The 23600-nt window shown below is 48.2% G+C and overlaps 1 pseudogene across 1 annotated transcript in view; it reads right to left on the minus strand.

Annotated features, from left to right (window-relative positions):
• Nucleotides 1-23003, minus strand: part of LOC146813733 (uncharacterized) — a 36863-nt pseudogene extending 13860 nt beyond the window's left edge. Inside the window, exon 1 of the transcript XR_014962892.1 lies at nt 22917-23003. The product of XR_014962892.1 is annotated as an uncharacterized LOC146813733 (transcript). The remainder of the gene's footprint in view (nt 1-22916) is intronic.
• Nucleotides 23004-23600: the final 597 nt, after the last annotated feature.

Genomic DNA, 23600 nt, shown 5'->3' on the forward strand with positions numbered 1-23600 from the left:
AGCTCAGGTCAAGTAAGATGATGGCCACTGCGCCTCCCTGGTCGAGGATTTTCCTCGATTCCTCCACAACTGCTAACAGGGCCATTTCCGTACCATGGTTTGGTCGGAAACCTGTCTGGTTCTGCTGGTCATGGGTTAAAAAGATGCAGGTCCGGTGCTTCTCACCCAAGCAAGAGGGCAGCAGGCAGCATGTCAGCACAGCAGGGCAGCAGTCCTTCAGAGCAGCAGTCTTGCAGAGTTTCAGCCCTTTCAGCAGCACAGTAATCCTTCTTCCTGGCAGAGTATCCAAGTGTACTGAAGAGTTGGTGTTGGAGGTTCAGTATTTATACCAAGTTGTGCCTTTGAAATGGGGAGAAGCTTTTAGCGGCAGGCATTTGAAGTGCACCAGTGCCCTGCCTTCCTGGCCCGGGCTCTAGACTAACGACAGAGGGTATCCAGCACTTCTTGGGGACCGGACACAGCCTATTCAAGTATAAGTGGGGCTGGGACCACCTCCTTCCTCCCATCCTCCCAGAGATCGCTCATCAAGTCACACTTAAGGTCCCTATTGTGTGTGGCTATCTAGGAGGAATACATAAAGCCTAGCTGTCAACTACACCTAGTCATGTGACCAAGAGACAGGCTGTAGGCACCAAATGGCTAAGGCAGGAAGAGGCCATCTTTCTAAAAGTAGCATTTTCAAAATTGTAATTTAAAATCAGACTTCGCCATAAGTTAGGAGTTTTCATTACAATTCCACAGATACCAAACATGAACTGCTCACCTGTTCCCATTTGGAAATGACACTTATTAAATGTAATAAGGTAACTCCAATGTTATCCTACGGGATAAATAGGCCCTGCAGTAGTGAAACACAAATTTAAGAGTGTTTCACTACCAGGACATGTAAAACATAAAAGTACATAGCCTACGTTTTAAATACAATGCATCCTGCCCTCTGGGCTGTCAAGGGCCTAACCGAGGGGTGACATATGTATCAACTAGGAAGGGTTGGGCCTGGCAAAAGGTTTATTTTGCCCGGTTGAAATGGCAGTTTAAAACTACACACACAAGCTGCAATGGAAGCCCTGACACAGGTTTAATATGCCACTTAAGTTGGTGGCACAATCAGTGCTGCAGGCCAACTAGTAGCATTTAATGTACAGTTCCTGGGCAAAGGTAGTACCATTTTAGTAGGGACTTACAATTAAATTAATATGCCAATATGGTGCAAGCCAATTCTTCCTCGTTTTAAGGCGAGAGCACAAGCACTTTAGCACTGGTTAGCAGTGATAAAGTGTGCAGAATTCTAAAAGCAAACAAACAGATTCAAGAAAACAGGAGGGTGAAGCAGTAGAGAGGTGTTATTGCCTTGATCATTGGGAATACCAGGAAATGATACACAGAAGGAGACCAGGCGGGGTGGCTCTTAGCTTGGCTGACCAAGCATTAATTGCAGTGTTATCTGAACTGAGAAATATCGCATGAGACTTGATATACACCACCAAAGACATGAATAAAGAGTTTTTTAATAATGACTCCATGCTCCACAGGTGGGAAAAAAAAAGACTACAGCACAAACTGCTGTAACAGACTACCTAAAAACAATATAATTAACTAGCTACAGAAAAAAGAAGCATGGACCTCCGCATATCTGAAACTGTGGTTAAAGAGGCCTTGTATGGGAGCCCTATAGAGCCTGACTGCAAGATGACGGCCACCGTCTGAGGCGCGTTGCCGGAGCTGCTTAAAAAAGTGGGTTGCCTGCATTAGTGACACCCTGCTGAATTCTGCCATATCTAAATTCCTGCCTGATAGGTGCCTGACAGAGCAGCCGGCTGCCTGTGCTGGCCGGAGGGCCTCGACTGTGTGCAAGCCCCGGGCCTGAATTTTCGCAACCCCCCTGGGGGCAAAGCCCATGGCAGTCTGGAGCGTGGGATGACAGTGCCGCTCCTGCCGTAGGATCTATGACCGGTTTGGGACCCTGTGGTATTCAGTGGCAGCTCCAGTGCTAAGATGGAGGAGCGTCACCCCAATGCTTTATGCACTGTAACAAAAGGAAAAATAAAATGATAACTCGATGTTATCATTTTATTTTTTCCCGCTGCGGCGTCTTCGTGGGGCGGGGCAGCTCTCAGAGCAGGGGGAGGAGTGGTTTGCACTCCCTATGTGAGCATGAGTGAAACATGCATGCGCACATAGCATGTTCTCCATGCAGGCTGGATTACAGCCTGCGTGGAGAACATGCCCACACCTCCATCCCCTGGCTGAGCACCTTGTTGCGGCACTCAGACCAATTAAAATGCTGCTTATAGCGTTGTGATTGGCTGCGGGGAGCATGGGAGCCCAGTTGCTTCCTGTTTCCCCCAAGAAGCTAGAAAGAGGATGCAGGGAAAATGCGGAGGCAGCCAGCCGGCGAGAAAGTGATTTTTTTTTTAACCTGACTCCCACGCCCCGCCTCACTGCTGCTTCCAGGTAGCAGCCACCACTGGTGGTATTGACAAGGACAGTGCGGGCCGCACCCAGCATTTGACGCTGCTCGCCTCTGGCGCTGTGAGGCATTTTGGTGCCGGGATGCCTTACGCAGGGGGTGCAGGTTGGGCCAGCATTTCGGTGGCCCTTGGGGACAAGGCTGCCTGGGATTGGGAGGAGCTTCGTTGCGAGATTGCCTGAGGTTGTGGCCTGCCCATCTTTGCGACTGGACTTTGAGCTCAGGCGTGCATACCGCTGCCAGTGCTGATAGGCACAAGCCTGAAAGACTGCTGCACCAATGGCAGGTGAGGAGCACGATCGTGCCTAGGGTGTCCCATTGTCCACAGGAGTGCGGCCTGCCTGTGGTGGCCTGCTACCCCCCACCCAGGGCCTGGGAGACTGGCTGCCTGGCTGAGCACCAGCAGATACACTGAAGTTTCCACCCTTGGCCAGGTGGACCCTGTGGGCCTAGCATGGGAAAGCAGGTTAGCCCTTGATCCCGCTAAGACTGGCCTGCTCATGCCTCCCAGAGACCTTCCCTGGGGTGAGGCAGGCCCCTGTCACGGTGGTATGGAGCCTTCTTGTCTCTGCTCATCGGGAGCACCCTACCCAGCAACCTGGCACGCATCACTGCACTCTGCCCTTCTACTAGTAGAAGGGGCCCACTGGGGTGGCGTGCACTCCTGACCACCTGCCACTCTGGTTCACCTGTGGCCTGCCATCCAGAGGGGAGCCCTTGAGTTTTGGCTGCAGAGGACAACAAGACAGCTCACCGCCATCCCGCCTGCTGTCCTGGGACTGCTGCAGGGGCTAGCGGGTGGTTGGCACCCCCCCTCTTCATGAACTGAGCCAGTGGTGTTTCCCTGAGCTTGGCTGGTGGTGCTTCCCCTTCCATTGGGGCACCGGCTCACACTGGGCACAATACTGATTTAGGTATTACTGGTGGCTTCTCCCCCCCCGGTCTGGCATTCTTCTCATGCTGGCCTTTGGCACAGCAGGCCCCTGGTGGACATTATACCAGAGCCACACATCATCTCCAAGTTGCTGTGGCTGCCCCATTTGCCTGCCTCACTGGAACATCTGCTGGCCGGTGTCTGCTTGTGCTCCCCTGGCAACAGCTTTTCCGGGGGTGAGTCGATGGTGAAGAGGGCTGCTGCATTATATTTTACTGAACTGCCCTGCTGGGATATTCAGCCGCGATGGGGAAGGCTGATACTAAACAATTGAAGATATCCTTTGACCAACGCCACCACAAGCGTACCGCTGATCTGGACCCCAACATTGCTCAGTCGAGCCAACCTCAAACGGATAGCCCCACGCAGGAGCCAGATATCAGCTCCATGTTCCTAGACTTGAAGCGCAGGCTAACAGCCACCAACACCAAGACTCAGTTGCTAACAGACAGATTTAACGGCTAAAGTACAAAGTCGGCATAAATTATGAATGAATAGTTCAGTTGGAACGCTGAACTTCAGACATAGATGACAGCCACCAAGCGGCTGGTGAGAAGCTTTTACAAATGGTAAAAGTACTTGAAGTGATTCAGAATAAAAACAAAGACTTAGAGGCGAGATCTAGAAGGAACAACATACAAATTGTAGAGATTCTGGAGTCGACAGCAATGGGCAGGATGGGAAACCATGTTGCAGGAATCATTTGAGAAAGCACTCTCCACAGTGCTCAACACATTCATAGATCGCTTGGCCAACGACCACCCCCTGGGACAATGCCGAGGCCCATAATATCTTGCCTTCTAAACTATCATGACCTGATTTTGCGCCTGGCCAGAAAACGACAGTCCTTACATGATCAGGGTAATGCAGTCTCGATTTTTCCAGACTTCACTCTTGCGGTAAAGGTAGCCGTAGAGACTTCCTACCGGTCAAGCGTTCGCTGATGCAGACGGATGCCAAATATTCGCTCCGATACCCCACCAAACTTTGAATTTTTCATTCAGGGAAGACCCATTTCTTCACCGGCCCGAAGGAGGCTATGAAATTTGTCAAATTTATCCCAAAGGCTGCGTTGTGATCATCCCCGGCCGCCGAGAGCTCTGAGCCTGGTCGGCTTAGCCACAATGACTAATCCTGAGATATGACCCTGCCTCCACTGGTGGGACCCACAGCCGGGCCTTGTTAACCTTGCTGACACATTATAATAGCAGAGATGGCTGTGGACAACATTTTCGGCCTCAATGACCAACGCAAAGCACAAATTGTGCTAGTTTACCTGCAACGCCATGAGACTGACAGGCTTCTTGCAAGAGCTATACCTTATTGACCACACTTGGGCACATTTGCGTGTGAGATACATTGGAGAAAGTTTTTTTTAAGACGTGCTTCCAGGCGGTGTTTTCGCGCTGACCACTGCTGCTGAGGGCGACGCCGAGCCGCTGAATCACCGCTCCGCTGCTTCCCGGTTCGCGGATCCCACTCTCGGGCCCCCGCTGGTCCCTCCTCTGGCCCCCTTCAACACTGCAGAGTCCCGCAGAGTCCCATAAGCCCCCACGTAACCTCGCGGTGGTGAGTGTGCCATGGGGGGGAGTAACGGCGGGCTCTTGCCATGACTGATTGCGTCTCCAGCTCCACTTGGGGAGAGGAGGAGCGGAGGAGGCAGCAGTGGTGCTTGGGAGGCCCAGGAAAGCCCAACTGAAATAAAAAGACAGAAAGACAGAGGAAAAGACAGAGGCCAGGACCAGCAGCTGATGAGTGGTGAGAGAAGAGAACTAAACTAAAGCGTTTTGGCCATTTCGCATCTGACACGCACAAACCTTACCTGGCACAGCATAGTGAAAAATCTGAGCTGATCTAACTTTGCAGTTGCACGATTGAATACAGCTGGTAGTGGCCCTTGAAGTGTGCAAGTTTGCAGACAACCCATCGTACAGGGCGCTGGGCATGGTAGGCTAGCACATTGAGAATCTCGCAAACAGAACCCGGACCCAAATCCCCACAGCAGACTGCACCATTAAATTATTGTGTGTATTGTACAGCCCGGTACTGCCCAGTAGCACGGGGAGGCCCTGCAAGGAGGGAACCAGGGCCCCCGACAGAGCAGCTACTTACAGGCTACACAAGCTTTACAGGTTACACACACAGGCTCTTGGAGACAGCGTTGGGGCAGGTGTCGGAGGCAGTCCAAAGAGCAAAAGCCCAAGAGTAAAGAGTAAAGTGCTGTCCGGCTTGGACTTCTGCGATGACCGGAAGTAAATAGGCAAACAAAGCAAATAGTTAGCTTGAAAAACTGGGCGAACAATAACAAATAATCTGATCAATAGCTAGTACTACCAAGAGGCAATGACCATTTCAATCATCGCCGCATAGGACTGTGGTGCTGTTAATAATGACCCTTAAAATACAATTGACAATTAATTTGTATTAAGAAAGAAAAAAAAAAAGTCAACACACATTCTGAATAAGTGAACTATGAGGTCAGGACGAGAGAGAACCAGCTTTCCAACAATAAAAAGGAAGAAAAAACACAAGGCTCAATCATGAAGAACAACAAAGCAAAAGTAGAGGGAGTGGCTCAGCCTCTAATTTCTCCAGTGTACAGAATGTTCGAAAAATTCACTAAGATACCAAGTAAATTTGATTTTTTTAAAAGATCCAGCGGGTGCAATGTTATCCCACCATGAGGGACAGGATCAATTACCATAACCTATCTCACCATCCATACCTACAGGGAAAAAAAACCAAGGAACGGTCAAACCAATACCAATATAAGGGCCAATACAGGACTCGTATATCTAACTGGGTCCCAGCCGGAACAAGAACTTAAAGAACATAGGGATCAACCATGGGGGTCTAACATGGACCTGGAAATTGGAGACCACCCTCACAAGAGGATAAATACTTTATTGAACCAACTATTGAATCACCTATCGAGCAAACGCCACAAAAACCCAGGGAGCAATTTCAGAACATTGGGGCTCATCCACCAATCGAGGTACACGTAAAGATTAACAAGCAATCCATAAACCATACTCAACAAGTGGAAAAAAGTCAAATTGAAAAGGTGTTAGTAAGTGCAACACAAACATTGACTCGTACAGAACCTTCGCCTAGTATACAAAACATTGTAACAAATGACTCATTGAGAGGAAAAAACACAAGGCTGTGAGAGAGCCGAATCACACAATGTGGTGGGAAAGACACAGGGACACTGGTACCCTAACAGTAAAGACAATATACAAAATAGTCCAGCAGCAGAAAGGGAATCCGTCAACAATATCACGGTAAAGGACAAGCTCAGCCAAAACTTTGATAGCAATAACCCAGTAATAATAACCGACTCAGGAACAATATGGGATATCTTCTTTAAAACATCTCAACTAACATTAGAAGCACTGAATTATCAATCAAACAAGATGGATGTACAAGTAGATTTGCTCAACATCATGGCAAAATCAATACCAGGAATGGATCAAAAATTGGTAAACTTGAACACATTAATTACACAAGCCCAAGCATACGCAACCACATTAAACACAGACTGCGCCTGTGGGCCAACAATTGACAAATTGGCATCAATCCCTTAAGTGCTTTCTACTCTCATCGAAGATCTAAAGATACAAGCAGCACAAATAGGGGGGTGATAGAAAAACAGCGACAACTGAGCAAAACATCAGAGAAAAAGGCTCAAAAAAGGGCGGCTCAAATACAAACATAAACACAAACATGGACTCAATAACTACCAATCAATCAATAGTAAATAGCGGAAAGCTAGATAAGGAAGGTAAACACGCAAATCTAATCAGCACTACTGAGTCAAATCTGTCACGACACATGAAGAAAAAAATTAAATAACAATTGAAGCACCAAAAGGCTACACAAATCTGAAGGAGCTGGGGGCAGCTTACGTACGTCTCGACAGAGTCAGCAATAAAATCCCCAAAACAAGGGAAGGCAATAGTCTAATAAACTATATCCGATATTCACTAAGACTCAAAAACAAAATAAACCTTTAGGTAGAGGTTCACACACAGAATAGACTACATCAAGCTCCCCAGCGTTTTGAAAATCAATGTCCAGTGAAACTGGAAGGGCAGTAATGAAAGGCTCACAAGCCACAACTGAAACTGCTACGGGCAAAATTGAATGCGGATTTCTTAAAGAGAAAACTGGTGATGGAATAAAGACCTAATAACCTGGGAACACCAACACTTCAAACAACACCCAAAGAGATACAGAGTAAAGGAACAATATACCCTCAATCAATGTCAGGCAGTGCACCAATCCCTGCCCACCCTAGTAACATGTGCACAACCATTTTTCAATCACAATACAAATCAAAGGGTAGAAATGATACACTAAACAGTGGGAACCTATTAAGGCTCCTTCAACACATACCTTCATTGTCCCATATAAAAAGTGAAAATATAGTTAGTGTTCAATTTGAACCGAAGGATGAAGACACCCTCAAAGAAGATCCTATAGTGACATGGACAAACCATCACATGTCTGAAGCAGTGCTCAGAGAAAAAGAAACTTTTAAAAACTGGGGTATTGCAGTAACAGAACCAGAACAAGAAAAATATCCATCAATCTTACTTGGGTCAAATCATATATCAAAAACTAAAGATCAATCATAGGGGATACTGAGAGGTACATCGAAAATACATCCAGATCAGAACTATAAGTATCTCAACATATCAGTAAGAACACAGGAGGACATAACCACAAATAGGACAGTAAAAGATGACGCACCTCAGAAAATTCAACGAAATGATCAATCCAGCAGGATAAGTAGAGAGTTACAACATGGTACTCTCTATTACTGATGTTCAAGTAGGCATGTCTGATATTTCGCATGATCAACAAGTACAGCCTACCATAAACCCCTTATTATCGAAAAAGTATGGCCCCAACCAAAATATATATTCCAACCTTAAAATCATTTCCTGGAACGTGGCCGGCATACATAAAATTCTTAAACAACATACAGCAATAAATATTATGCAGGAAGGAGGTATCATATGCCTACAAGAGACCTGGGCCACAGACCATGTACACCTTAAAGGTTACGCTGGCTTTCACAAACCAGCAATCAAACCAAATCGGTATGGTAGACCATCAGGCGGAATCTCAATTTACGTAAAACATCTAAAAAGTTGACAGTAAAATAGATAAAAACCGACTCAGACATGTTACTGGGACTCGTAGTTGAGGGAAAACGAGACAGAGAACACAGCTTTTCAATCCTGGTGATAAACGTATATCTAAATGCGCATGGGCTGTTAAAATTGAAAGCCACAAAAAACATTATAACCACAATACAGGAAATTCTACACACTCATCTGCTACCAGCTAAAGGGATAGTGGGAGATTTCAATCTGCATCATCTGGGAACAAATATGAAAAACAGGACGTATCAAACTAGGTCTGAAAGAATTTTTAACACCTTCTTGCAAAAGTATGATTGAACGTCCACTGACGAAATCTGGAAAAGTTTGGATCCTAAACGTTCCGGAAGCGGCCACATTTAAGAACTGCTCCACAATTGACTATATTTTTCCATGCAACAAGCTTAATCAAAAAATAGTCAACTTTGAAGTAAAATCACATGAAACAAGTGACCATACACTGCTGCAGGTTGAATTAAATATTACCACCATACAACGGGAACAAACGGCCATAGTATCCCATTCAACAGGGATTGAGGAATACACACTAGTTAGAAGCTTAAAATGGAACAAGCACCAGGCCACTCTTTAATGCATTGAAAGATAAACAAGTGTGTAAAGGTAAGCACCCTGTAAAACAACCTAGCATAGATAATTGGACGACGTGGATCTCAGCTTTAAAATCTACACTCATCAACAACAATAGAGCTAGCCCACAAGAAAAGATGAAGAACACATCACAACTTAGATATAACAACATAAAACTAAGTGCAATAATACGCAACCTAAAGAAGGACAAAAGGGCGCACAGGATTGCGGGCACCCAAGAAACAAGGGAAAAGTGTAAAGATTTATCCAAAAAGCGCAACCATCTACTATGGTCTCTCAAAATAAAATAAAGAAGGATTGGATAATGATACACGAGCTGTCAAGGCCTCACAAACAATGCTTTAGGATCATTTAGCCCACCTGGAAAAAGTTAAAGTGGACAGGTGCAACTCCGTACACGCGGACGCATGGCAGAGACATGTATCTACAATTTACATTGAAAAGGAAGGTTGTATTGACCCTGGAAGCACTGTGGCACGTCCCATGGCGAGTACAAACATAGATGTGGAGGCCGCAATGGAAACAATGGGCGTAGAACAAGATTGCACCGCCGTTGAAAAAATAGCAAAAAAAGATAAGAAAATGCGGGGCACCCAGGCCTAACGGTCTTCCAGGAGCAATTTTTAGAGAAGACCCAGCATACTGGGGAATAATTTTATCGAATCTGTTTATTGAATGTCGTTTACAAGCTAGGGTGCCCAACTCATGGCGTGAGTCATTTCTACATCCAATATTCAAGAGGGGAGATAATACAGATCCAAAAAATTATAGATTGATTGCCCTCTTGGACATTGAAGGAAAAGCCTATGCAAGCACCCTACTGAAAGAATTAAACAGATGGATCAAAGAGAACAAAATCCCCCCCCCCCCTATCAAACTGGATTCCACAAAGGCTGTTCTATAATTGATAACATTGTGGCCGTGTCGTACCTAAGCCAGCAAGCAAATGCTAAAGATAAAAAACCAGTCTTTGCGTGCTTTGTAGATTATTCAGCTGCCTTTGACGGGGTGCCTCGATACAAGCTCTGGGCTAAATTGCGCAACTGGCAAATCCCTGTAGGTCTCCTCAATGCCATTATTTCACTGTACAGTAACACTTGGATCAAAGTAAAACTAGTAGATAACACCACAACAAAGAAGTGCTACACAAAGCGAGGCCTAAAACAGGGATGCGTACTTGCCCCTACATTGTTCAATCTATATACCGCCGATCTGGGAAAGAAGCGTCACAATGCCAGTCTTGTAACCCCTAAAATCGGAGCCAAAAAAACTCCAAATACTACAATATGCAGATGATTTAGTTGTGATGGACCATTCGAAACTGGGCTACATAGGGGTCTAAATGCCCTCAACAACTATAACGAAAGAAATGAATTAATAATAAACGCACAAAAGACCAAAGTAGTTATTTTCGGTCACTTTCCCCAAAAAATCACTGCTGAAATGGCATGTGGGCAAGGAGATAATTTTGGCAACAAAATCGTATAACTACTTGTGGTGCTGGCTAAGCGAAACGGGTAAAGCCACGATACATCGGCACAAAATGAAGGTCAAAGTACAGTCAACAACTTATGCCCTGTGCAAACTACACGAGCTGATGCAAAGCCCAACAGCAGTCCCCATCAGAAAAGTATTACAAGCTAAAATCAGGGCAGTTGCAGGGTACGCACAGCAGGCATTCCCGGATAAAATTGAATTAATGTTAAAACAAGCACAATGCCAGGCATATAAACGCATTTTTACATTACCAAAATATACCCGTAACAGCCTAATTCGCTTGGAATTTGGTCTCAAACAACAAAATATAGAATGTCTGGAAATGCATGCGAAATACTACTACCAAGTACTTACTGCCCTCGCCGGAAGCCTAAAGAGCTTGCTGAAACCGATCTCTGGGGGGTCAACTAACCCATGGCAATGTTATATGGAGGAAGCAGTGGTAAAGCTGGGCTTAGCAATACAAAATTGGGATCAAGGAGTGATAAACTATCTGGCCATAAAAAATACAATCAATAAACAATGCTACCAACTGTCACGCAAAAACGATTTAGCAGACTACGCAACAGGAAGAGGACAACAAGGGCTGATTACAGCATATACAGATCATAAAATCCAGCCCTACCTTAGTCAAGCATTGGGAATGAAAGCACTAAAAAACATTCTATTGGCCAGATTAGTGCCCCTACCAATAAAAGAACTAAAACAAGGGTGGAAGTCCCTTGAACTTAAAATCAGTTGTAGAATCTGAAATTTCAAATCAGAATCTTTGCTCCACTTGATTTGTTGTTGCCCCTGTATGCTACAGCCCAGGGAGAAGCTTTTAAAACAAATATGGCTACGAAATGGGGTTCGGACAGTGAAGGAAGCAGCTTTGGTTTTATTTGCATGTACCCTACCTTCAGACCTGGCCAGATTTGGGAGATATATGGCAGAACTGCAGCTTAGGCTAATTGAAGAAGAGGAGCCTAGCAATACTGAAGGCCAATGTGTCCGCTAAAAAGCTAGCCTCAAGCAATCAGTTTGTGAAGATGCACATTTTCTTTTTTATTAACTCTGCCAGAGGATTGATCTAATAACCTATCTGCTCTTAAATTTATATAACACATTATTCTTGCTTTTATTAGAATAAGAAAATGCTCTATGTGGAATAATTTTGTACAAATTAGTTAAAACAATTGCAGTATTTTACTATTTTAATTTTTAAACAGTTTTATGCTTGTAAGTATATTGCAATGGTTTCAAGTTACTGTGCAATAAAAATAAAATGTATTTATTCATATTCATTCATTAGATTGGAGAAAAACATGTAGCCTACTATTCGAATTAAGTGAGGGGAGTGGCAATATTGCTCCACAAGGGACTCCACTGGTGCACCAGCTGGGTCCTATGCAACTCTGCAGGCCGCAATGTATTGCTTGCTGGCACACTGCAGGGTATTTCACTGAAGCTGCTCGCAATATAGCCCTAATATCGACGACCCCCGTTTCTTCTCTGAGGTTAGGAGGCTTGCCGGTACCCTTGGGCCGGGAGTGATCTGGTGGGGCAGAGATTTTATTGGGATCCTAGATCCAATGGCCAATCACTCCAGTGACACCAGGCGACCACACCCGAATGCAGCAGTCCAATTGCATAGTCTCATTGATGACAATCCCCTTTCAGACATCTGGCGCACTAGACACATGGGAAAAGTTGAAGGCACTTGCATCACATCAACCTACTCCACCTAGTTGCACATTGATTATTGGTTAGCTATACATGATATAGATGCAAGGACCAAAATGTAGAGCATCTGGCCAGAACGCTATCTGACCATGCACCAGTCTTGTTGGAAATGCATTCACCAGACTATGCGGAGTAGGCCTTCACATGGTGGCTCCCATCAGAGGCACTGCAAGACCAGGCTTTTCAAGAAGAGGTCAGAAAGTCAATCGTAGACTACTTTGAGCTAAATCAGCACTCTGTTTCTTCCCCTTCTACGCTCTGGGAGGCCTGAAGGTCATAATACGTGGGGTCTGCAAGTCAAAACAGGCGGGCCTGTTGCAGACGCTGCGGGAAGACTTGAGCCACCTTGTGGCGGAAATCTTTGCATTGGAGGCCGTTTATTTCCAGTACTGCTCACCAGATGTGCAGGCGAACACTGGGGACAAGCTGGCATCCTACAAGGAGGCGGCGCAGAGGGAAACTTATTATTTTCAGAGGGAAACGTACATGTGCAGATTTGGAGAGGGGACAGGGCAAGCAAAACTCTAGCCAACCTACTGCGTAGACCTTGGCCCTGCAAATATATTACTGAAATACAAGACGGCATGAACGTGTGTCATGCTGGCACAGCGGCAGTGCAGAGGGAAATGACCACATTTTACTCCTCCCTCTATGCATCCCATCAAACTCAGATCTCCTCAAACCTTATTGACTATTTAAATTCGGTGCAACTCTTCTGGCTGGATGGCATGCACAGGCAATACCTAGACGAACCATTCACTATTGAGGATGTCTTACAGCTTATAAATGCCCAGCCAGGTGACAAGGCCTCTGGGCTTGATGGCCTAACTGCGGCCTTTACCAAAGAATACACTCAGATCCCCACACTCCTTCTTGAGATGTACGAGGAATCCCTCCAGACTGGCGCGCTGCCACCCTCCCTTCAGGAGGCCTTGATTGTAACTATAATTAGGTGGATGAGGACCCCTGAAAGTGTGAATTTTACCACCCCTATCAATGATCAACCTAGATAATAAGATTCTTGCCAAGTTGATTGCCTTCAGACAACTGCCCCTCCTGCCACTCATTCTCCAGCCAGATCAGGCGGGCTTTGTGCCGGGACGTGAGACAACTCATAACCTGCGCACGGTCTTCATGCTAATTCATACTATTAATCCTGATTTGCAGGCTGCAGAGATCTTTTTAGATGTCACAAAGGCATTTGACTCCCTGGAATGGCCCTACCTATTCACCTTTTTGCCCCGCCTAGGCTTGAGCCCCAAATGTATTCGCTTGATTGGTCTCCTGTACACCAACCCTCCCGCTCGACTGCGTATAAACGACGTCATAACACTTGCTTTTCCTGTGGCTCGCGGCACCCATCAGAGTTGACCGCTGTCGTCAATACTATTTGTTATCACCATGGAGCCCCTCAGGGTGAGACTGCGGCAACATCACTCACACCGCGGGCTGGGTTTTAAGCAGCGGGGAGTCCCGCTTTTCATGTTCGCGGACGATGTGACTTTAAATTACAGAAATCTGCATTGTAAATTTGGACCGGCTAAATGGCGAGGTCGCTAGGTTCAGAGTCATGTCTGCATGAATATAAACCGGTCTAAGTCCATAGTGTTTTCAATTTGTCCTCAAGCTCTAGAATTTCATTGACTAAAGCTAGCACCATTTCTCTAGGTGCCTACACAATCAGTAGCATACAGTCTCTGGAGCATCGGTTCGCAATTAATGACCATCTTTCTAGAAATTTGCATAGCTGTACAAAAAGTCCTGGGATATTCCTAATTCTCAACCCTTGAGGAATAACTTCAGCTCCTAAATATTAAGGTATATATTCTGCAAGGGCCTCTATTCTTTTGATTTCATTCAGTAGCAGGGCAATATTAGTTTGGTCATCAAACGAGACCAGGTTGCCCACTAGTTTTAGTTACTCTTCATCTGAGAAGACAAAAGACTTCAGCATCTATATATTATTAGACTAGCCGACAAAATAAAGCAAGTGGAGCTGCCAAGTGCGTGACACCCACTTTTTATAGCACCTAGTCAGTGTGTCATATGAGGCCAAAAATAAAATTAAAAAAAGAAGAAATCCCACACAGACAGGCTGTGGGGCAAATTCTATATCACAAAAAGGACCCCCACAACTAGGGTAGAGATTCCTAGGGCAGGCAACTACTATAGTAAGAAAAAGATTTCCCCTGGCAACCTTCCTATTTAGTTCAACAGTTCAGCAATCACTCATAAAAGTACACATGTGGCCCAGAGAGCAAAGCACAATCCACTCTAGCACGTGATTCCCTTAGTCATTTAGTCCCTCATACGGATAGGCCAGATCATTGGGTTATTTCTCTTGTTCAGACCCCAAACTTTCACATTTAATAGTTGTAGTAGGGGATGGTACCTTTTGGCTCCCCAATTCATATGTTATTAATGAAGTAGGGGCCCTTTAATTAGGCCTCTTTTTATTTTCTTTAGCAGCATTTCGCATCATCGCAAGGACCATTTTTGCACATATGACTCTCCCCAAAAACTTTACCCTGGAGATCTTGGAACTGGTAACCCATCCGACCTTTTACAGGTGTTATATATGTAGCATTCTACCCATCTCATGATCATTTGCCAGACTAGGCAGACTCATTTACCATAGGCTGTGGGTTTCTCTTAAGGTTCATCTGCAGCTATTCACTCCATCTGTGGACTCATGTGCCCATACATCGGATGGGCCTCTAGCATTGCAGTCACTCTCTATTTTGGTAGGTGCATATATTCTACCCACTAGGAGGACTAATACGGTTATGATACCACCAACCATTTTTAATAACTATTATAAGCAGCATGTGTACACAGAAATTAGGAGCACAATGTGTTTTTCATTGCATGTACACATTTGACAGGAAATACAAAAGGTTTATTAAATGTTCAAAGTAATGTGTGAACACTTTTATAAGACAAAATCAATAAAAATAAAGAAATCACATGCTAGAGTGAATCGTACTTTGCTTTCTGGGCCGCATATGTACTTTTTTGAGCGATTGCTGAACTGTTGATCTAAATAGATAGGTTGCCGGGTGAAATCTTTTTCTTATTCTAGTTGTTGCCCTTCCCCAGGAATCTCTACCCTAGTAGCAGGGGTTCCGTTTTGTGATACAGAAATGTACTTATTTGTTCTCCATCAATAAATGTTATTTAAAAAAATTCTGGGATTCCCTTTTGCTTCATTTTCTTATTAATTTAATTAATTGGTAATCCTCCTTTGTTTCCATTGCTATACACACTCTCCAATACATTTCCAGCTGAAGTCTCTTTATCAGGGGGAAATATAAAAGCACATCAAATCTCTAATCAAAAAATGCAATTCATTTGCGCAAGAGGAGAAACATGTAGTAGCGCATATATGAGCACGCATCATTTTTAGCAGCTGAGACAATCCCTCCATGGCCTCCAATGTATCTCATCAGGGGTTATATGTGCCCAATCACAGGGCTGGAGATAAATATAACGGAGAATAGAACAAATAAGATGGCAATGGTGGCGTGATATATTTAGTTTGACCCTAATTTGTAAACACCGTTGGATTCCCTTGAGAGCCTCTGCCCAGTTTTAAACATTGTCTCAGATTTCAAAATGTACCTGCATTTAGGTTTGCTCCTAGGCTAATGGAGTGTCCAGCCTCAGAATGTATTTGGAGAAAATAAACTGTATTTATCTAATGACAACTATTGTAACCCTTGTTCTTCCGGAGGTCACACCAGCTTTCCGGTCTCTCCAGGTAATAAAGCGCATTGGGTTGGTGATAAAGACGTTACCTGGAGGGGTGAATCAAAGGGGACTCAGGGATGGAAATCTTGGGAAAACACTTACACCCCTTAAGCAAAGCATAGGGTTTCTGGAAATCACTGTCGCACTCATTGATGGGGTGCATAGCATTGGCCAAAATATTCATGCTCCTCGGATTGCTGTATCATTTTAATGGAAAGGAGTTGGCCTAACGGCTAGGGTGCTCGACCTCGGACCTGGGGAACTGGGTTCGAGTCTCGGCAATGACGCTGAACATCCTGTGATTCTGGGCAAATCACTTAATCTCCCCGTGCCTAGCATAAAAATGAATGTGTGCTCATGTACCGTAACTGGTGCTATGTAAAGCGCTCTGACACCTGATTGGATTCGGCTCAAGTTCGCGCTATATAAAACTCTGCAAAAAACTAAAAATTGTTTCCAATTTGGGTCCTGTTTGGGTCCCCAAGTCTTTTTTCAAAGACTTTAGCATTTTACTGTCCGATCTGGTTTTGTGGTGCTTCCAGATATTAGTTGGCTCCAACCAATCTGAAAATACTTAAAGATGAGGGAGAACTGAGTGCCCCTGATTGTGAAATGTATTATCTGGCAGTGTAGATGCAAAGGATTTCAAAATGGGTGGAAGGCATCAAAGAGCTGAGCCTATTTTACAGCAATACAGCTGTAACCCTGTATGAGTACAGGAAGGAAACGGCAAGAGAGTGCCACTACGGGGGTGGATCGAAGTTGAGGGATTGACAGGGGGACAATTTCTGCAGTACATGTTTAAAAACACACAAGGGTGAGGGAGCACACTGCCTCTCTTCCCAGCACAGTTCACGCCACTGCAATCTGGTAAATGCAGTAAGTTTACTTCAAAGTTGGTGTAATGTTTTACCAAAGTTGGTGCAGGTAGTGCTGTTGTCTCTAGACAAGTGTTTCTGGGTTTAGCGCTTCATCAGTAGAGAGCAGAGAAAAGTCATATGGGGTTGCTGAAATGCTGGCCAAGTAGTCACAGGTCACGGTACCACTCTACAGGCACACAGGGGCATCCCAGGTGAGCTGGTCAGCTCTTTGGCTCAAGGGAGCCTTTAAACAAAAGGGGAAGGGAGCACACTGCCTCTCATCCCAGCACAGTTCACCCCATTGCATTCTGGTAAATGGTTTCAACTTTGGTGAAAAACTACAGCAAATATGAAGTAAGCGTACTGCATTTACCAGAATGCAATGGGATGAGCTGGACTTGCCCAGGGGATGGTCGGTGTGCTATGCTGTGAGTTGGACTTGCACTGGGCACTTGAGGTACGCTGTGAGCTGGCCTTGTACTTGGCACGTGAGGTGCACTGTGAGCTGGACTTGCCCAGGGGATAGTCGGTGTGCTATGCTGTGAGCTGGACTTGCACTGGTCACTTGAGGTACGCTGTGAGCTGGCCTTGCACTTGGCACGTGAGGTGCACTGTGAGCTGCACTTGCACAGGGGATGTGCGGTGTGCTATGCTGTGAGCTGGACTTGCACAGGGCATGTGAGATATACTGGGTGCTGGACTTGCCCAGGGCACGTGATGTATGCTCTGAGCTGGACTTGCCCAGGATATGTCATGAGCTGGACTTGCCCAGGGCATGAAAGGTACAGTGTGAGCTGGACTTGCCCAGGGCATGCCAGGTACGCTCTGAGCTGGACTTGCCCAGGGCACGTAATGTATGGTCTGAGCTGGACTTGCCCAGGATATGTTGTGAGCTGGACTTGCCCAGGGCACGCCAGGTACAGCATGAGCTGGACTTGCCCAGGGCACGTGATGTATGCTCTGAGCTGGACTTGCCCAGGGCATGCCAGGTACAGGGTGAGCTGGACTTGCTCAGGGCATGTGATGTATGCTCTGAGCTGAACTTGCCCAGGGCAAGTGATGTATGCTCTGAGCTGAACTTGCCCAGGATATGTTGTGAGCTGGACTTGCCCAGGGCACGCCAGGTACAGCGCAAGCTGGACATGCCCAGGGCACGTGATGTATGCTGTGATCTGACTTGTTCAGGGCACGCCAGGTACGCCGTGAGCTGGACTTGCCTAGTGCACGCCAGGTACGCTGTGAGCTGGACTTGCCCAGGGCACGAAAGGTACAGCGTGAGCTGGACTTGCCCAGGGCATGTGATGTATGCTCTGAGCTGGACTTGCCCAGGATATGTCGTGAGCTGGACTTGCCCAGGGCACGCCAGGTACAGCATGAGCTGGACTTGCCCAGGGCACATGATGTATGCTGTGATCTGACTTCCCCAGGGCACGCCAGGTACGCTGTGATCTGGACTTGCCCAGGGCATGCCAGGTACAGCGTGCGCTGGACTTGCCCAGGGCACGCCAGGTACAGCTGGACTTGCCCAGGGCACGTGATGTATGCTGTGAGCTGGACCTGCCCAGGGTATGCCGTGAGATGAACTTGCCCAAGGCATGCGAGGTACACCGTGATCTGGACGTGTTCAGAGCACGCGAGGTACACCATGAGCTGGACTTTCACAGGGCACGCAAGGTGCGCCGTGAGCTGGACTTGCCCGGGGCAGGCGAGGTGCGCCGTGATCTGAACTTGCCTGGGGCAGGCGAGGTGCGCCGTGAGCTGGACTTGCCCGGGGCAGGCGAGGTGCACCATGAGCTGGACTTGCCCGGGGCAGGCGAGCTGCGCCATGAGCTGGACATGCACAAGGCACTTAAGGTGTGCCGTGAGCTGGACTTGCCCGGGGCGTGCAAGGTGCGCCATTAGCTGGACTTGCCCCAGGAGCCCGAGGTATGCCGTGAGCTGGACTTGCCCGGGGCAGGCGAGGTGCACCGTGAGCTGGACTTGCCCGGGGCAGGCGAGGTGCGCCGTGAGCTGGACTTTCACAAGACACTTGAGGTGCGCTGTGAGCTAGACTTGCCCATGGCACGCGAGGTATGCCGTGAGCTGGACTTGCCCAGGGCAGGCGAGGTGCGCCGTGAGCTGGACTTGCAGTGTCCTCAGCTCTCCACCCTGAAGTATTGGAATAAATACATGGTCACATGGTCAGCGGCTCCCCTCGCCTTCTCCGCCTACTGCCCATCCCAGACCAAATAAGCATTAATCTGGCTCCCACTGCCCATCCCATGACAGACACGCCCTAACCTGGCTCCCACAGCCCATCCCATGACAGACACGCCCTAACCTGGCTCCCACTGCCCATCCCAGGACACATAAGCATTAACCTGGCTCCGACTGCCCATCCCAGACCATATAAGCATTAACCTGGCTCCCATTGCACATCCCATGACAGACACGCCCTAACCTGGCTCCCACTGCCCATCCCAGGACAAATAAGCATTAACATGGCTCCCACTGCCCATCCCAGGACACATAAGCCATAACCTGGCTCCCACTGCCCATCCTAGAACACATAAGCATTAACCTGGCTCTCACTGCCCATTCCATGACAGACACGCACTAACCTGGCTCCCACTGCCCATCCCATGACACACACGCCCTATACTGGCACCCACTGCCTATCCCAGGACACATAAGCCATAACCTGGCTCCCACTGCCCATCCCATGACAGACACGCCCTAACCTGGCTCCCACTGCCCATCCCAGGACACATATGCCATAGCCTGACTCCCACCACGCATCCCATGACAGACACGCCCTAACCTGGCTCCCACTGCCCATCCCAGGACACATAAGCATTAACCTGGCTCCCACCGCCCATCCCAGGACAGACAAACCATAACCTGGCTCCCACTGCCCATCCCATGACAGACACGCCCTAACCTGGCTCCCACTGCCCATCCCAGGACAAATAAGCATTAACCCGGTTCCCACCGCCCATCCCAGGACAGACAAACCATAACCTGGCTCCCACTGCCCATCCCATGACAGACACGCCCTAACCTGGCTCCCACTGCCCATCCCAGGGCAGAAAAGCCATAACCTGAATCTCACCGCCCATCCCTGGACACACAAACTATAACCCGGCGCCCACTGCCCATCCCAGGATACACAAACCATTACCTGGCTCCCACAGCCCATACCAGGACAGACAAGCCCTAACCCGGCTCCTACTTTCCATCCCAGGACACATAAGCCATAACCTGGCTCCCACCGCCCATCCCATGACAGACACGCCCTATCCTGGCTCCCACTGCCCAGCCCAGGACACATAAGCCATAGCCTGGCTCCCACCGCGCATCCCATGACAGACACGCCCTTACCCGGCTCCCACTGCCCATCCCAGGACAGACACGCCATAACCTGGCTCCCACTGCCCATCCCAGGACATAAACTATAACCTGGCTCCCACTGCCTATCACAGGACAGACACGCCCTAACCTGGCTCCCACTGCCCATCCCCGGATACACAAATTATAACCTGGCTCCCACTGCCCATACCAGGACACATAAACCATAACCTGGCTCCCACTGCCCATCCCAGGACAGACACACAATAACCTGGCTCCTACTGCCCATCCCATGCCTGACACGGCCTAACCTGGCTCCCACTGCCCATCACAGGACAGACACGCCCTAACCTGGCTCCCACTGCCCATCCCAGGATACACAAACCATAACCTGGCTCCCACTGCCCATCCCAGGGCAGAAAAGCCATAACCTGAATCCCACCGCCCATCCCAGGACAGACACACCATAACCCGGCTCACACTGCCCATCCCAGGATACACAAACCATAACCTGGCTCCCACTGCCCATTCTAGGACAGACATGCCCTAACTTGGCTCCCACTGCCCATCCCATGACTGACACGCCATAACCTGGCTCCCACTGCCCATCACAGGACAGACACGCCCTAACCTGGCTCCAACTGCCCATTCCAGGATACACACACCATAACCTGGCTCCCACTGCCCATTCCCGGACACATAAGCCATAACCCGGCTCCCACCGCCCATCCCAGGACAGACAAACCATAACCTGGCTCCCACTGCCCATCCCATGACAGACACGCCCTAACCTGGCTCCCAGGACAGAAAAGCCATAACCTGAATCTCACCACCCATCCCTGGACAGACACACTATAACCTGGCGCCCACTGCCCATCCCAGGATACACAAACCATTACCTGGCTCCCACTGCCCATACCAGGACAGACAAGACCTAACCTGGCTCCCACTTTCCATCCCAGGACACATAAGCCATAACCTGGCTCCCACCGCCCATCCCATGACAGACACGCCCTAACCTGGCTCCCACTGCCCAGCCCAGGACACATAAGCCAATACCTGGCTCCCACCGCGCATCCCATGACAGACACGCCCTAACCCAGCTCCCACTGCCCATCCCAAGACAGACACGCCATAACCTGGCTCCCACTGCCCATCCCAGGACATAAACTATAACCTGGCTCCCACTGCCCATCACAGGACAGACACGCCCTAACCTGGCTCCCACTGCCCATCCCCGGATACACAAACCATAACCTGGCTCCCACTGCCCATATCAGGACACATAAACCATAACCTGGCTCCCATTGCCCAACCCAGGACAGACACACAATAATCTGGCTCCTACTGCCCATCCCATGCCTGACACGCTCTAACCTGGCTCCCACTGCCCATCACAGGAAAGACACGCCCTAACCTGGCTCCCACTGCCCATCCCAGGATACACAAACCATAACCTGGCTCCCACTGCCCATCCCAGGGCAGAAAAGCCATAACCTGAATCCCACCGCCCATCCCAGGACAGACACACCATAACTCGGCTCCCACTGGCCATCCCAGGATACACAAACCATAACCTGGCTCCCACTGCCCATACCAGGACAGACACGCCCTAACCTGGCTCCCACTGCCCATCCCATGACTGACACGCCACAACCTGGCTCCCACTGCCCATCACAGGACTGACACGCCCTAACCTGGCTCCAACTGCCCATACCAGGATACACAAACCATAACCTGGCTCCCACTGCCCATCCCCGGACACATAAGCCATAACCCGGCTCCCACCGCCAACCCAGGACAGACAAACCATAACCTGGCTCCCACTGCCCATCCCATGACAGACACGCCCTAACCTGGCTCCCACTGCCCATCCCAGGGCAGAAAAGCCATAACCTGAATCTCACCGCCCATCCCTGGACAGACACACTATAACCCGGCGCCCACTGCCCATCCCAGAATACACAAACCATAACCTGCCTTCCACTGCCCATACTAGGACAGACACGGCCTAACCTGGTTCCCACTGCCCATCCATTGACTGACACGCCACAACCTGGCTCCCACTGCCCATCACAGGACAGACACGCCCTAACCTGGCTCCAACTGCCCATTCCAGGATACACAAACCATAACCTGGCTCCCACTGCCCATCCCCGGACACATAAGCCATAACCCGGCTCCCACCGCCCATCCTAGGACAACCAACCCATAACCTGGCTCCCACTGCCCATCCCATGACAGACACGCCCTAACCTGGCTCCCACTGCCCATCCCAGGGCAGGAAAGCCATAACCTGAATCTCACCGCCCATCCCTGGACAGACACACTATAACCCGGCGCCCACTGCCCATCCCAGGATACATAAGCCATAACCTGGCTCCCACCGCCCATCCCATGACAGACACGCCCTAACCTGGCTCCCACTGCCCATCTCAGGACACATAAGCATTAACCTGGCTCCCACTGCCCAGGCCCTCCATCGGGTCATCTCCAGGCCAAGAAAGCGCTGCCCCACACCAGGCCCTGCAGCTGACTCCCTGTGATGTGCTATCATAGTGCTGCATCTGTACCTGGGCGCCTCACATCCGGTGCTCAGGGCTGCCTGTTTCCGGGGCCCCCTGTTGTGCTTGGCCGCAGCGCGTGAGCTCGGATCAGTAGCACTGCCTCGGAGCATGCGCAGAGCTGCACTTCCGGTGCTCCCTGCAGCAGCTGTATCCATACATGCCATCATTTCCAAACTAGAAGGAGCGGGTTTGGAAAAAAAGGAGAAAGAGGAGACTATCTTTCTTCACCGAGTAAAGGCAAATTTTAGACGGGAGACAACTGAAATAAAGCAATTTTTTACATTTAAAAAAATCTGAAGTCTGACCCCTAAATCAGATCGGTTGGCATGTATTTATGTATTCATCTTTATATAGCACGGACATAATCCAAAGGTACTAGAGCGTTTTACAAGAGAAATATTACGTGGTAGATCATTATATGAAAGAGAAGCGCTATATAGAGCTATATAAAGGATTGAGGAAGCATAGCTGCCAGGGTTTCAGATTGTTTATGTGTGACATTGTCATACTTTCTGTGTACTTATTAGTGACATTCAACGACTATGAGTGACACTTTCTCACGAGCAAAATCAAGCAATGAAGTCCATTGAAACAGCTAAATATCAGAAATGACACCCATTTTAGCAACCAGAAACTCTAAGATCTTAGAACTGCAAAGAATCTGAAAAGGAAGGGCGCTGGCCTAGTGCC

The sequence above is a fragment of the Triturus cristatus genome, chromosome 6, assembly GCF_964204655.1.
Source record: "Triturus cristatus chromosome 6, aTriCri1.1, whole genome shotgun sequence".
Classification (NCBI taxonomy): Eukaryota; Metazoa; Chordata; class Amphibia; order Caudata; family Salamandridae; genus Triturus; species Triturus cristatus.